We start from the raw sequence: 17,700 nt of genomic DNA, 5'->3' as shown, positions 1-17,700 counted from the left end.
AAACACTGGCCAGTCTGCAGATAACCCTACAGGTGGGAGTTTCCTGAACCACATAACACTGTCATGACAGGTATTAAATAATGTAGACCAGCCATATACACACAAACCCTGTTAAACCAACATTACTCCAAATGCAGAAGAGCAAAACTTACATTCTGTAGTCATGTCTGGAACATCCTCCTCCTGTTTGTTGGCCTGTCCTCACAGTTTGTGTTGTTAGAGGTATATCCCACTACCATCTGTGATGCTATTTGCCAAACACTGACATGAAGTCTTGCTCACAGTGAATGAAAAGGGCCAACACCCACACAATGTTCCTAGTTATAGGAGTGTGTTTCCATGCAATTGGCTATGGGAATGTTACCACAGCTGTTCCACATGCAATCAGCTAGTGGGGGACTTCTGTTCGTCCACAGGCCATCAGCTGATCATGAGCATCACTTACAAAACATAAGCTGCTGCCTAAGCAAAGCAGGTGTACTTCTCCACATCCACCACAAAGAGAGTGAGAGAGACAGACAGAAGCAAAGTAAGACAGGGAGGGAGTAGGACAGTAAATGCTAAGCATGTTTGTGTCACACACTTACCAGTATGGGGTTTCAAACCCCTCCCTCACTATGTATTGCTATTACATGTCTCTGCAGTTATTGCATGCACCACAGAGCTTACATGTTGGGGAGTTGTCCAAAGGTATATTTGACGGTGAGTGTCATCAGCAACAGTGATAAAGGAGGGATAAGTTAGATGTAGTACATGCGCCTGTCCACAAGAACAGGTGTGAAGGACGACACAGCCACACTCTCTCAGGGACTCACACACATTATCACAGTTGGTAGGGTCAGGATTAGACTTCCTAACTAACTAGTTTGCCACACTAAACTAATACACAGGTATCACATGCACCACAGAGGTTATCAGGCTGATATATGAGCAAAATGTATGTCAAGGTGTCTGACATCATAAGGCCAATGGGAGGTGTAGTGAGTGTGAATGGCACCCAAATTATTATACTCCACACACACACAGACACAGGTTTGCCAGTACTGGCATGCATGGGTGCATTGCTTCACAGGTGTGTAGTGGCTGACTGTGCCAGAAGGCTGTACAAGGCTAGGTAAATCATATATGTTGGCATCAGGCCACATGACAATGGTCTGCAGTGTGGCTCAGGGGTGTAGTGTCTGGATTGGCCCACACAGGTGGGTATTGTATTCACCATCCACTCATCTGGGTTACTGTTGTGGGTAGCCAGTGCTGTGCATTGCTTGCCATGTATGTGTTCTATATTCCATAACAAGGATGGTGTCTGGGATGTGCACATGTTCCACATGCATGCTCTGTGACATGTGGAAGTGTACCTGGGGTGTCTGGGGCATGTTGTGTAGACAGATTGTTATCATAAGATGTGCCATTCCTGACATCATGTGGTGAAAACTGGCAATGGAAACCAGGTTGACCCTGCACCTACATTAACAGCATGATACAGGTATTCACTGGTGTCAGTGGCATCTGTTCATACAGGGTATGTGTATAAGGCATGGTATGTCCTTAGTGGGTTACATTTGCTGACTCTACAGTTTTTGCAGGCGTCCAGTGGGGAACATAGCAAAGGAGCACTGTATGCAATAATTTGCCCATTGTAGGGATGGGACAGGATGCCATGTCCTCTGTAGTCCAGTGCAATCACACCATGGTTACTATCTGTGGGCAATATGTAGGGAACTACCAGCACAGTGTTGTTTCCTAGCCAAGTTTGTGTATGAGACATGGCTAGAGAGTGTTCTCTGGGTAATACAAGGGTTGCCTATATTGTTCCCCAATCCATGATGTCACATGTAGGGGTATGGATTGTTTGCCCCAGCCTCTCTGCTGTTTGACATCTGTTAGCCTTGTATGGTGGACATTGTGACATATAATAGACCCAGCATATAATAAATGTGCAAAACCTGCTCCACAATGAGTCCTGTTATTACACACTCACAGCTACCTCCACACAAGATGCTAATGACAAACACACACAGAGAGTCTCACAGTTGCCATGTCTGGGATTAGAACTCCTACCCAACTAATACATCAGACTACAGCATTACACAGTTATAGCACATGCCTTGGAGCTTATTTGGGCTACTCCTTCCCCAAAGGTGTATTTCAAAGTGAATGACATCAGCAGGCTTGCCAAAGTAGGGCAATGGAAGTTGTAGTGACCATAACTTTCAACCTGGAAACATCACAAATCTGGACAAGCTCCATGAAAAATAGGTACAAATCTGTACGCTGTTTAACATAAAATTTGCATACATAATTATGTAACCCCGCCCACTCCACTGGAATTGTGGGATACCAACTTTCAAATGCAAACTGAAGAACAGACAACCAAAATATGGCACCAGAGTTCCCCCTGCAGTCATTCCAATGTCCCATTACCTGGCTATTTCGTCCCATTTACCATAAACACCAATGTGTGCATACTGCTTTACTTCTACAATGATTTGGATTTTATTTTTACACTTTACAGCACAAAGCAATACTGTCTCACAATGAAAATGGCATTAAAACATCTCTGCTCTTGAAACTCACATTCATTAAAATAGCATTGAAACCTACACCACATCCAAAGAAAATGCATCTGGCCAGTGGTGGATAAAGATTACCTTTGGGCTGTTTTCAAATCATTAGCCCCTTGCACATAAAACAAGAAACATATATGTGTTCTTTGATACACCTTCCTGACTTTAGTAAATTGTATTCCTTGTATAATACAGCACACCTGTTAGACAGAGCCCATTTTAAATTTATTGTTCAAACATTTTTTCAGTAGGCAATGAAACAAAATGCATGAACCAGTAATGACAAAACTGCCCGATTCAGAACATTTCCATCATAAAAGTCTACTTACACACACACACACACACACACACACACACACACACACACACACACACACACACACACACACACACACACACACACACCCACGTCAAAAACCAGGGACACATTTTAAACATTGCTTGTATAATTTTGTAAAGTTGCTAAACTAAAATGTTGTGTTACCACCATGCATTTCACTGGCAGGCTTTGAACCCAGACGCTGTGCACTACAGTCAGAGTAATATAACACTATGCCAAAGAAGCAACTTGTTTCCTGAAGGATAGGAAGACTGAAACTTAAATGGCTATCATTTAGTGAATTCAGTTCTCACTTCTCACCATAGTTCTCAACCTTTTAGCACAAAAATCCTGGACAAGCCAATAATGGGGGAATACAGCCCCAAAATAGGGACACGTTTCAAATAGTAATTTTATAAACTTAGAAAATTGCCAAATTATGTTCCTTGTATAATAAGTAATAACAAAACTGCCCAGTTCAAAACATTTCCATCATAAAAGTCTACACACACACACACACACACACACACACACACACACACACACACACACACACACACACACACACACACACACACACACACACACACACACACACACACACATGCACGCACACAAACACACACACTCACACACACACATACACACTCCCTCTGAACTTATATATACCAACTGCATGGATGCACAAACATGAAAAAGGGAGATATCTCCCAAAAGAAGGGAATCACTGCTGGCACACACTCAAAAAACACACTGGCAGTATTTTCTATGGAAAACAGCAACTGTGGAGTTCAAAGAGTACTGCTGAGCAAAGCTGAATTGTTCCTCTTAAGAGTCTGATCTTGAAGAGTAGTAAAAAAGCCACCTTTATTCTCATTGCTTGGCAGGGCAGGATCTGGTTTGCCCACAAATCTCAAATAACAGTGTGTAGGAGATGAAAGGATGAATGATTTAAGTGCTATTTACACCTTTCTTCTTGTTGTTTTATTAATCGTTTATGTTGGATACATGTTTTACAGCTTTTGCTACATGACAAAGTACTGACTGCCTTGGAGCTTTTCTCTCAGGATCTACTCTAAAACTAGTCTTGACTAGTACTGAAAAAAAATCAACAAACTAACAGATTCCTTCATGTAAATTTTACTAGCTGGAGAAGCTTTTGAAACCAGTAGCACTAATACTTCTTTTTTACTATAAATAATTTCTTAATGGGACATCTTGCAAATCTCATTCATGTTGCAGTCTAAATGCATGCCCCTTACTTCTGTATAATTGTTATCATAATGATGTAATAGTATTGCTCCCATTAGCTCACACAGAAAAACTTTAGAAGAAATGCTACCTTGCACTAGACTACAAATAATGTATTATGCCATGACTTCCTGTTCTCTGATAATTTTCTAAATTTTCCCATGCAGAATAAGGAGTTAAATTCAATAAACAAGAAAATAGTGGTTTACTGTCCAGAGCTGTTTGCATCTCAGCCTTTTTGTTGGCAGCATGGTACCAGGTGACCAGTAAATCGTCCATCTTATCAATGCTTCCCAGCTTCTGCAAGTACTCCAGCATATCCCCTCCGGTCTCAAACACACACACATACACACACACACACACACACACACACACACACATACACACACACACACACACACACACACACACACACACACACACACACACACACACACACACACTTTAATGAATGAAAGCAGCAGCATTTACATTACCATAATGTCGTTCCGAACTTCATTTCAGCCAGAAAGTTGCATTCATTTTGAATGCATTTGAATGGCTCCCTCCACATAATGTGAACTTCATTTCAGCCAGAAGACTTCCTAAGCTCCACAATTCCACACAATCTCGTTGTGTTTGTTCCAAATGCATTTGAATGAAAGCAGCATGGCTCACTCCACATAATGTGAACTTTGTTTTAGCCAGAAGACTTCCTAAGCTCCACAATTCCACATAATGTTGTTGTGTTCGTTCTGAACACATTTGAATAAAAGCAGTAGCATTTCATTTAAGGAAGCTGGCATTTGAACAAGTCCGCTTGAATAGCCCAGCTGGAAATGTGTGCAGAGCTTGATGTCAAAATGATGGTGTGTCAATCATGGCACTCCATCATTTGGACCCAACTCGGAAAAATTAGTAATGACAAACACAAAGAGTACATCACACCACAGTGTTACTCAGTTATAGCATATTTCAAAGTGAATGACATCAGCAGGTTTGCCAAAGTAATGTCTGGGATTAGAACTAAGGTTCCTTTTGAAGATGGCCAAAGATATAAAGCCCGTGTCCCTTCTCAAAGTGGATAACTATACATTTCTTGGAATTGAGCTTGAGGCCATGGTTCAGGCACCAAGCATCTCTTTCTGTAAGGCCCTTCTATAGAATATCCACATCATGTGGGGATTCAATAGTGGCTCCCAGTTTGCAGTCATCTGTGACCATTGTTAGCCAGAGTCCCTTAGTGTTGGCCTGTATGTCAGAGCAGTAGATGCCAAACAAGAGCGATCCCAGGACTGAACCCTGAGGTACTCCAGATGCCACTTGTCTGGGGCTGGATTTGGAGTCACCTACATTTACAGTGTAGGTTCTGTCAGTACAGCAGTTGGCAACCCATTGGGTGATGTAGGATTAATGGCCAGCTTGGTATGTTTATCTATGATTCCAGACTGGGGGATGGTGTTGAATGTCTTGGCAAGATCCAGATAGGCTGTGTGAACCACCTTACCCTCATCCACAGCTCTGGAGACTGATTCAAAGATGTCATTCAGGTTCTGGAGACATGATCGGCCCTTCACAAACCCAAACTGGGTGGGGTCCAGTGTTTGCAAGTTGCCAATGTCTTTGTTTATAAGTTCCATGATAATACATTCCATGACCTTGTAGATCAGGCATGTCATACTGCTTGGGCAGTAGTTCCCAGGATCCACGGTGGCTCCCCCCTTGTGGACTGGGATAACTGTAGCTGTGCACCACGCAGTGGACACAAAACCCTAAGATGTGGCTATGATTACACATGGCATATAGGTGAGGTGCCAGTTCATTTTGTAGTTCATGTAGTAAACAGCCCAGGATGTTGTCTGGTCCCATGGATGCTGTTTTTGTAGCTCTGGAGAGTGTGTTTTTTACCTGTGTGGCCATTATTACTGGAATCTGGCAATCTTTCAGTGTTGAGATGGACCTTTTAGGGGTTGGAGGGCGGTGCAGTTGGCACTGAATCAATCTGCCAGTATATTGGCAATATCCTTGAGATCAGTATATTTAATGCCATCCTGTTTTAGCTCAGATTAGATCTGAGCATTGCCATTTAGATTCCTGACATAGCTATGGAACATCTTGCAGTTGTCTTTGGCATCTTTGGCTATATTATGTTCGTAACTAGCTTTGGAGGATTTTATGAGGGATCTTAGCTTCTTACTGAGGTTGGTAGGGGATTATTTTGCATCCTGGAAATTCCCTCGTTTCTGCAACAGTTTCTTCCTTTTGTTGTACAGATTGTTTATGGCAGGGGACCACCACATTGGCTTCCTTTTCTTGGTGAGGAGCATCTTGGTTCTGTTTGGGATGGCACAATTTATGCACGAGTGGATGTGCTCGTACAGTGCCTTAGTGTAGGATTCAGCAGTCATCCTTTCAGTTCCTGTCTGCATGGGTGTCATGACGTTAGTCATGTCTGACATGTGTAGCATGATGTTGGCTTTGGAGATGTGGGTTACGGAGGTTTCCTTACTGGGGTGTGGGGGAGGGATATGGATGTTAAGGGTGATTAGCTTATGGGCAGACCTGACCACTGATGGGGTGACCATATGTGTGAAGCATTGATTTCCCATGTTGGCAATGTCCAGATCTAGGATATTGGAGCCCCTGGTGGGACTATGGATTACTTGATCCAGGGCATTGGGAATTATGACTTCCAAGAACCATTGGGCACACATGTTGGTACACAAATAGTTTTCTCAGTTAATGGCAGGGTAGTGTAAGTCACCCAGTATTAGGGCATTTGGTTGTATCATAATATTTCCCATTATGTTTAGAAAGGTGTAGTGGGAATCTTGGGACATGATGGGGGATCTGCAGCAAGCTATACAGTTTGGATTGCAGTCTTACCTAGTGTTAGTTGCACCGGGAGTTTTCAGATGAATTCTGTTGAGAAAGTAACCTAGTAGTGTGAATATCCTTGGTGAATATGGACACTCCTCCACCTTTAGTGTTTTGGTCCTGGTTTGGTGGCCAACAGGAGTGGTAAGAACTGTACCTAGTATGGCAGAGGTGCTCTCTGGAGCCTTGGATCAGGTCTCTGTTACTGCACAAATATCAATGTTCTCCATTTTTAGGAGTGCCTAGTGACTGTGAACAGCCACAAAAGCATTGATCCCTACACACACACAACCAAACACACACACCGAGTTTCACAGTTACCATGTCTGGGATTAGAACTCCTACCTAACTAGTCCATCACACTACAGCATTACACAGTTATAGCATGTGCCATGGAGCTTACTGGGATTACTCCTTCCCCAAATGTGTATTTCAAAGTGAATGACATCAGCAGCCCTGCCAAAGTAGGGCAATGGATATCATAGTGAGTGTGAATGGCATCAAAAGCATTGATCCCTACTCAGACAAACACACACACAAAGTATTACAGTTGCCATGTCTGGGAATAGAGTAGGGCAATGGATATCATAGTGAGTGTGAATGGCATCAAAATACATTGATCCCTACTCAGACAAACACACACACAAAGTATTACAGTTGTCATGTCTGGGAATAGAACTCCTACCTAACTAGTACATCACACTACAGCATTACACAGTTATAGGATGCAGCACAGATCTTACTGGGTTACTCCTTTCCCAAAGGTGTATTTCAAAGTGAATGGCATCAGCAGCCCTGTCAAAGTAGGGCAATGGATATTGTAGTGAGTGTGAATGGCTTCAAAAGCATTGATCCCTACACAGACAAACACACACACACACACACACACACACACACACACACACACACACACACACACACACACACACACAGATATTGTAGTGAGTGTGAATGGCCTCAAAAGCATTGATCTCTACACAGACAAACACACACAAAATTTTACAGTTGCCATGTCTGGGATACCCCCCTACCAAACTAGTACATCACACTACTGCATGACGGAGTTATAGGACACTTCACAGAGCTTACTGGGTTACTCTTTCCCCAAAGGTGTATTTCAAGGTGAATGACATCAGCAGGCTTGCCAAAGTAGGGCAATGGGGAGTGTAGTGACTGTGAATGGCCACAAAACCATTGATTCCCTACACACAGACACACCCACACACCCACACAGTTGCCATGTTTAGGATTAGAACTCCTACCTAATTAGTACATCACACTATAGTATTATGCAGTTATAGCATGCACCATGGAGCTTATAGGGCTACTTTTCCCCCAAAGGTGCTTTTCAAGGTGAATGACATCAGCAGGGTTGCCAAAGTAGGACAATGGGGAGTGTAGTGACTGTGAATGGCCACAAAAACATTCATCCCTACACACACACACACACACACACACACACACACACACACACACACACACACACACACACACACACACACACACAGTTGCCATGTCTGGGATTAGAACTCCTACTTAACTAGTACATCACACTACACCATTACGCAGTTATAGCACATGCTATAGAGCTTATAGAGCTACCCCTTCACCAAAGGTGTATTTCAAGCTAAATGACATCAGCAGGCTTGTCATAGTAGGGCAATGGGGAGTGCAGTGTGTGTGCATGGGCCATAAACCCTTCATCTGGAAGCAGACACACAACACTCAGGCACACACAGGTTTATATTTCACAGGTATGTGTATACAACTGCTAGATGAATACTGACTTGTACAGTCATGTTACACAGTTATCAGAAGCACCACAGACACTATAGTGCTGAGGTATACCAGAGGCAAATGTCTACAGTGATTGACATTTGCACATCATGTGGTTTTAGCCAATTGGATGTGTGCTGGGTGGGAGAGGCCTCATGATAGGAGGTCTTTGTCACTGTCTGTCACTCTCTTCCACACATCTATGTATGTGTAATTTTGGCCTTTTATAGTGTGTTGTTCTTGGATATATGTGTGTATTCCTATCCAATGTGTGTGCAAAGCATGACCGGTGTGCAATGTGGAGTGTGTGCAAAAACATCTGTGACTGTCAGACATGTATAGTCCACTGTTGTTGCCAGACATGGGCTTCATTTCTGTAAGTGTGGGAGCATGCCCATTATGACCTTCTGTATTGAATGTGTGAATCCATTCCGGGTAGGTTGCACTCCAGTGCAGGCTTTTGTGTTCCACACCTACAGCTAGCAACCTGTTTCTGTGGGATATCTGTAGATCAGTTGACAATATGGGGTCAAAATGGGCAAAGGATAGTGGGTTACTGTAGGTAATTGTGCCTGTGCTACTTCTGCTACATGGTTTTGGTGTTAGCAGAAATATTCAGACATATGTACTGTTTTACACTGTGATGTTTTATGTCATCAACTACTGTCAGGTATCTATATTTGCTTGCATTAATTTCCTGGGGAACACAGGGTGAATGCAGCTGTGTTCAGTATTGGGGTCTGCAGCCTACATATTCTTGTACAAATATGCCATTCTGGAGGGGAAGCTGCAGACACTTCCTGATGGGTCTGTGTAAATGGTTCAGCACCTTGGTACAGTGGTGGCTGAGGATCCCATGCTTGTACATCTATCAACATGACAGTATGGCCATATCCTGCTGTGGCCATAACTCACAGCTGTACAGATTCACACAGGTTACCCAGAGGCAGGGGTCATATTTTTGGTCATTACCCCTTCGCATTGTGGTTTACAAGTAGATTTGTAGCCACCCATTCCTGTGTTTTCAGGCAGGGATAGTATGTGCACACGGCTGAGTTTCAGACTTCACACAATCCATGTCGTCCATGCTCCTACCTCCCTCTGTTATTCTATCCTCTTCCAAACATTATGCAGACATTATTTGATAAGTTCCCTATAGTTATCACTCCATCCCATCAGTAATTTGGTGTTGGTCTACAGTTCATGCAGTAGGACATGGTGGACATGTTACTGGGATTTGTCGACATGGCCTTGCATTTGGGTTCTGTGGACTGTGTTATGTTGTTATTTGAGAGTCCATGACATAACATACATTGAGAGTACGGGTGAGACACAGGCCTTTGGCAGAGGACTGTAGGGCATTTGGTAGTGATGCAGGCCAGTTGTAGCAGGCTGTTGCATTGTGTCACTCCTACAGTCCCAGACTGCAAGCCACTATATTCCCCTGGGGTGACAGGGTAGGTGTGCAAGGTGTTAATGTCAATAGTTTCTGTCATTATTGATCCAGTGGTGTGGATGCTGGCAGGGTGCTGCTTACTGCTAGGGACACACCTGCATGGGACACCTCTTCAGCATGCTGCATTCCGTGGCTATTTCCATATGGACATGGGGGTTATATTGTACTCATTCCAAACAGCAGGGATAAGACCTGTGAGGTACATGTGGGTGATGGTGGGGTGAGCTGGGTGCATGTGTGCTAGGGACACTACTTGCATACTGACTCAAAGATATACATGGGGCATTCCACTTTTGCTGGCTTGTGCAAGGACATCAGCAGTTTCTCAATACTTCATACCTGTGACCTTTGTGGTCTGCCAGTGTTTGGCCAGATGACATCGGTATTCCATACTACAAACCCAACTAATGTGCTGCTAACCTGTATTTACAATTCCAAAGGTGTGTCCATTTGACAGTAACATATTATACATTGTCTGTCTGGGGTACTTCCACCTGTGTACTGTTTGTATGTCTGGGTCTACATTCATCCCATGTCCATATTTCAGATGGTGACAGACATTATATCCAAACAATTACTATGACTTACTGCTGGAATGTGTTTGCTGGGATGCATTGCATTTGGCACTGCAGTTGTGAGAACTTGGCCCTGTCTTCGGCAGTACTGGCCAATGGCCACCAGGACAAACCTCACCATGCCTACATGCTGACCACTTTCACACAATATACAACACACACCAACCTAAAATACACAGCCCTGCATATTGTACATGTGCTACAATCTATCCTGCTACTTTGGCTGGCTCAGGTAATCTGTGCTCCACTATTATTATACCTACACATACATGTTACTATATTTCTACACAGGATTGTGGGGGTAGGGGCACACCTGACATCTGTACACATTTACTATGACTGTACTGGTATTTCAGGTACTCCATTTCATTCTGTATTTTGACCTATCATGCAGACTAGAGGCATATCAGTGTACTACAGTTCTTAGGTTTTATTGACCTGCATTTCAGTTTCAGACTTCTTACCCTTCAGAACTAACATCCCACTGCCTGACCTGTTGTAGCCTGTCTGTGTAGGTCTGGAGGGGGCTTTTCTCCATAGCCATCAATCAGAGGCCTTAGCACAGCCTTTCTTTGTGTTTGTCTATACCTGTCCTGCTGGCTGAGACTGTTGTTGGGTATATGAGCCTCCCTTACTGGCATGTGTGTGTCCTATGGATACGCATTTGGCCCACCACATTTCCTGCAGTGGGTTTTGTCACCTTGTCTAGTACTGGCTACTGTGGTAACACCAGTATTTGTTACAGGTTTCATGGTGCCACTATAGGTGTCTACTATCTGCTGGCATCCCATTCAGCCACCCGATTCCCTTGCATGCTCACATCCATACCATAGATACAAGTAACAAAACATACTACTCCATTCAGCAATTGATAGGGAGAGTGACTTACCTTGTGGCTGTCCCAGTACTAAGGATGGTGCTTGAGGGCTGATTATGTTGGATGCACATAGTACACTCCCTATACATGGTTAAGCACATGTAGTGTCATGTTTGGCATCCCTTTTACTGTATGTGCGAATCAGAGAGAGATGTCATTCCCTGGGTTCCTACCATGTCAGTGTATGTGCTATGCGTTGCCTCTTTGCTAAGGCCTGAGCATACTGGGCATGCTTTTTTCTGCCTATTGGGGCAAGCTCAAGTTGTTCCAACTCCGAATCACTCTGTGCCTGTGCAGGCCTTGGCAATGGTGGGGGGCTGTGCGGCCCTGCCCCGTGCTGCTCCTGCTGCAGCTGTTTCTGCAGGATCATATTGTGTAGCATGGCACATACGATGACAATTTGGGTACATGTGGCTGGTGAGTACTGCAAGGCTCCACTGGATATGTCCAGACACTGGAACCATGACTTGAGCATCTCAAATGCACGCTGTATTATGATTCTGGTCTGTGCATGTGCCTCATTATGGAGTTCTTGTTCGGGTGTGTGTGCATTTCTGATGGGTGTCATCAGCCATGGTTCCAGTGCGTAACCAGCATCCTCCAGTAGGTGGCCATAAGGGATGTCCCGATTGGCGAATCTCTGGTACAGCTGTGTTATATGTCAGATATGGGAGTCGTGATAGCTTCCAGGGCAGCCAGTACACGCATTCATTATAATGCCCTGGGCATCGCACATGACCTGGCAGTTGATGGGGGGAAGCCCTTGCGGTTGATGTAGACCCTACCCCGCTCACCGGGTGGTGCTTTGATGTGTATGTGCGTGCAGTCTATAGCACCCACTACCTCAGGGTATTCTGCTATTTGGTGGAAGAGATGCATATTGCTGGTCAACGCCTCATGGGTGTTGGGGAAATATACATGCTCACCAGTATGCGCTGACATGGCATCCAGGAACTGGTGGAGTACCCTGGATGCTGATGCCTGTGAGATCCCCATGATATCCCCAGTTGGCCTTTGGAAGGTACCTGTAGCTAGTATTCTTAGGCCTACACATACCTTCATATCCACTGGGATGGGTTCCCCTCTGTTGGTTCTGTATGTGAGGTGTGGCCGGCACAGCTCAACAATTTGCTGTAGGAGGTCCCTGTCCACCCTATAGCGCTCCACTATCTCCAGCTCATGTAGCCCCTGGTAGGTTACCCTGGGTCTGTACACTCTTCTTCTTCTCCTCACTGTGGGTTGGTCATCAGCATTCTCATGCTCACCACCCTCAGCCTCTTCCACATGAAGATTTATTAGAGCTAATGCAGCCCCTGTCATTTTGTTGCTTTTTTTAGGTAAAATTTCCCCGCTTATGTACACCAGTGGTGTAGAGTTTGTAGGAAAAAAACAGAGGGAAAGGTGTTAGTGCATAGTTTATAGTAGTGTGCTGGTCTGGGCTGGGCTACTGCCTGTGTAATTGGCTGATTTTGATACATTTCCCCTGCCAGCTATGCTAGTTCTCCTTGATTACCTTCCTACTGCTGTTTTCCCTTTTCATTGCCTTCCTGTTTAAGCCCAGGGGGTGCGCCGCGCAAACACAGTGCTTAGATGTGCACAGAGCTGCTATTTCCTGGTTTACTTTTTTTTTTTTGTTTAAAACATGGTGCGTGGTGCGTACACCTGCTTAGGCAATGTAAAGAGTGCTTGGCAGCTTCAGGCACATGCCCTTGATTAGCTCCACTAAGCTAAGGGCAAACTCAAGCCACAGGGCTCCATTAAGCTTACAGTATGCCTGACACACCCCTCTATGATGTTAGCTAGCTGTTAGGCTTGCACCATGGTCTTCCTGCACCTACACGGGTGCAGGCTAGCCATGAGGGGGAATCTGGGATTCAGCATCATTCCCCTCATTTGCATAGGATTGCCTGCTAATGCCTAGTTACAAGTCTGACACTGAGCCTTCCCCCTTAGCAACCACTATTCACTGGCCTTGTTGTTTTCTGCCTGCCATTGACTTTAATGGCAAAATTGTGATTTTGCAGGGCAAGCTTTTTTCAGGGTTTTTCTGTTATTTTCCAGCCGATCCCATTTGCATGCCACTGCCCTATGCTTAAACGGCCGAAATCAGCCAAAAAAAAATATTTTTTTTTTTTATTTTTGCAACTGTTTTCCATGCCAATGGCCATATATTTGGCCATTGGCATGCTTTACACATTATATACACCCTTTATTTGGAGCTGTCATGGCTCCGGTTTGTAGTTTGCAGAAATGTACTCAGTTACTAACCGAGTACATTTCTGCAGATTACAGTAGTCCTGCACAGCCGTCTGCCAGCTTCCTGGATCGCAAATTCATCTCAGTTGCATGGTTTTCACATGCAAATGAGTAATTTGCATACAGGAGCTGTATTCGTGCAGGAGTAGTGTAGGAGCGCTAATGCACATCCCGGGAGCTTGTTCCTGGATCTCTCGGTGGCCATATTGCCTCCAGCAGCTCCTGCACTATTCCTGCATGCCATGCAGAGCTTGCTGAATCCCAGGGTATAGTTAAACAATTTTTTTCTCAATTGAAGAAACAACAGTCTTGTAGTGTGGAGTATGTATATATTTGTTCCTGTAACAAGCAACTGTTCCAGACCATTGTTTTTGCAGCTGAGAGGATAGTGGTCATTACAAAGTCCATATGATGGAAAAACACTTGTAGTGTTTAAGTAAATAACCAAGCAGCATATCTTTAGGTGGGTCCTCTGCATTTTGTTGAATGCTGTTTCTTCGACAAACACAAGGGTGTGGTTTAATGTCAATGGTATGGATAGCCTTGGAGTGGAAATGTCGATAGTGTGTAATATCGAGACATGTAAGTGGGGCTGGAGGAGTGAGCATGTGAGTTAGGGTTAGGCTTGGGGATGAGTGAAAGATAGGTGTTGTATGTCTGTCTGAATTTATGCATTTTACAGTTAGGGTCAGGATTTGGCTAGGGGATAGATGTAGTGTTGTTTGTATGTCCGAGTGTGTCTTGTGTAGTGCCAGTGATATGGAAAGGATTTTATGAAAGTAAGGCATAGGGTTACAGTTGAGGAAAGGAACTGCATTAGGGTTAGAGTTAGCACCCAGCTCCCCTGCTCTATTTTGAATTGAGTATGTTTTTATTTTGCAAGCTAAGCAAAACAGAGACTAGGTATTCCACTATCAAGAAAGAATGCTTAGCAATCCAATGATAACACTTATGACTGAAGTGTTATCTCCTTGGTAGGGACTTCACATTTTTCGCAGTCCATGCCCCCCATGTGACTACATAAGTAACAGCATGGAAATATTAAACTGCATAGGTGGGTGGGCTCTTTGCGTTATTTAAGGGTGCTGTAAAACATGTCAGGTTTGACCTCCTTTTCCTCTTGGCCCCAGTGCACATTGCCTATCGAGGGCTTACAGTCCATCTAGTGGGCCAGAAACCAAGGGTTTTAAGGAGTGGGTGGTCATATATAACACAGTGTAGTTGTTCTTACCCTTTGATGTATCAGAATTTAAAACTGAAGTGAAATAATGTAAATAACTCTGATATGAGTAAAGTATTGTTGATAGTGTAAATGTTATTGTTTATTTAAGATAAACTGCTAGATTTGTTCGCTAGTTAGAAAAGCTTCCCACAGGAGTTACAGTTAAAGACTAATTATCAATTGTATAAACAGTGGTGGTGTGTGAGACATGAATAGATAGTCGTGAGTCTCATGCATTGTTTTCTTCTGTAGTTGCTGAAGTCGATATCAACATTATTTTTTGAAATGACAGTTCATTAATTTGATGTGTTTAGTAAGTTTAGCAAGGATTATATTAACATCTGTTAGTTTTATGGTTTATATTTTGGTTAGTTTAGGCAATTAGTATCTGGCCTGCTTCTGCTGGTTATGCCGTTTTGTGATTGGCTAGTTGCAGTTAATGTTTCTTTAGCTCTTTATTCTTTTCTATTAACTTTTTTTTCATTTAATATGGAAAAAAATGTATTTCTAAGGGGTTGAGTTATGTGAGTGGTAGTGTTGTTTCGGTTTGTGTATGCACATAGTTATTTTTTTACATTGTGGTGAGTGGGAAATGTGATGTGTCACAGTTATGTTTTTTTATTTAGCAATGAGTAAACTTTTAATGAACTCTGTCGAGTAGCATAAATATGGAAGGTTTTGGGGAATTTTATTAGCTTTGATAGTGCACCATTAGATATCTGTAAGAGATGCTGTACAAGGTCAGATATTTTAGTCTTTCATAATAAGTTAAACTTTCACATCCATGGATGCCTTTGGTATATTTCCGCTGTATTCTTTCCAGTTTACTCATGCTTGTTTTCGTATAGGGTTTCCATATTGTTATTCTATACTCATACTCTATTGCAAGAGAGCTGATGCTATTGTTCTCCAAAATAGCTGTCAGTAAATGGTACCTACTGACAAAGGCACTCCTTTTATGTCAAGGGTACTGCATCATTTATGTCAGTCCTTTTGAAGCTGGTTATACCAGTAGTAAAGGAGAAAATGTAGACAGTCCAGGAAATGAAGCAATGAGTTTATAGTAGTAATGCCCAACTTTGAGAATTTAACTCTAAAGATCAGGGATTAGTTCTAGTGCCCTCCATGGAAAACACATATTTTTCTAAATAAATTACAAGGTTACACAATTAAGAAAGAGAAAGACAGAGCAAATGTATCACATTAATAAAGTGAAGCCATGGAAGGAAGTAGAAAGTTCTGTGGTTAGACTACAAGCTGATGCTCATACAGGACAAGCAGAACATCTCTATTTGCAGTGTATCCACAGGAATCCTTTGTTTCATTATTTTTTTTGTTTCCCCTTCATCCTTCTTTGCCAATCTAGCCAGTGCTCCATGTCTGTTGCTGGGTCTACTTGCCCCTGGACTTACTCCTTTGGATGTTCTCCATAGGGATGGAGCTTGTGTGAAACTTAAGGGCATCCTGAGAGTCTGGCCAGCTACTTCCACAGGGGGGAGTTTTTATTTTTTTTCTGTAATGACCTACCCATTCCCAAAACCCTCCCCAGCATCTGCTGACCTCATCTGAGGGCTACTCTTCTCATTGGGCAATGTCTATCCTCAGGGAGCATTACTGGCAAATGCCTGCCCTCCCAGGATGGGTCTGCCCATCCCACTCTGCCATTTCTTCAGATGATAGAGACACTAATCAAACCTTGGTCACCTGGGCTGTAGGAAGGGTTTTATCTCTCTACAGCATGGCACTGGCATCTCAGCTACAGGAATCCTTGTCAGAAAAACAAAAAGGAGGAAGTAAAGAAATTTCTCTTAAGAAATAAAGGAGTGCTCTCCAAACTGCCTTGGAAATCTAAGCTCATAGAATGTAATGGAGGCAACTGGAGTGAAGGTTAGACTAAGACTTACAGACTCCCAGAGGCACAGAAACAATTAGTAAGAGAGGTTCCATTTGAAAATGCCTAAATTAGGCATAATAGAAGAGTCTCAGAGTGATTGGAGCATGCCAACAGTGATAGTTCCTAAGCATGATTTTTTTTTATTTTTAATTAAATTAAATTAATTAATTAATTCCTTTGCTGACCGCATTAGTCCCACTATGCTAGTAACTTCTTCTCAGGGGAGACCCAAGATGGCATTTATACTACTACGGAAATTTAGCCAGGGTCTCGGGGAACTTCTCCTCTCCTTTTGATAGGTGCCAAGGGATCTTTTACATCCACCTGAGCTACCACCTTAAGCAGATGGGGCTTCAGTTTAACATCTCATCCAAAGGATGGAAAATATCCGAATCTGTAATGACTCTGGGAAACAGAATAACATTTCAAAAGTGGATAACTATCCCATGCCCAGAACTGCTGAGTTGATTGAGAGAGGCCAGATACTTAACAACATTGCATTCAACAAAAGAATATTGACAAATATCATTTGCCTCCCTCTGCCAAGATAAAACAGCCAGTGTAACCCTGGAAATCTGTTTCAGTATACAGTATTGCCATTTAGCCTACAGGGAGTTCTAGTTGATTTTCAAAGGCTAAAATATCGAAGTC

Source organism: Protopterus annectens, chromosome 7.part1 (genome assembly GCF_019279795.1).
Source record: "Protopterus annectens isolate FY-2018-M chromosome 7.part1, PAN1.0, whole genome shotgun sequence".
Taxonomy (NCBI): Eukaryota; Metazoa; Chordata; order Ceratodontiformes; family Protopteridae; genus Protopterus; species Protopterus annectens.
Note: the sequence above shows the minus strand (reverse complement) of the source record.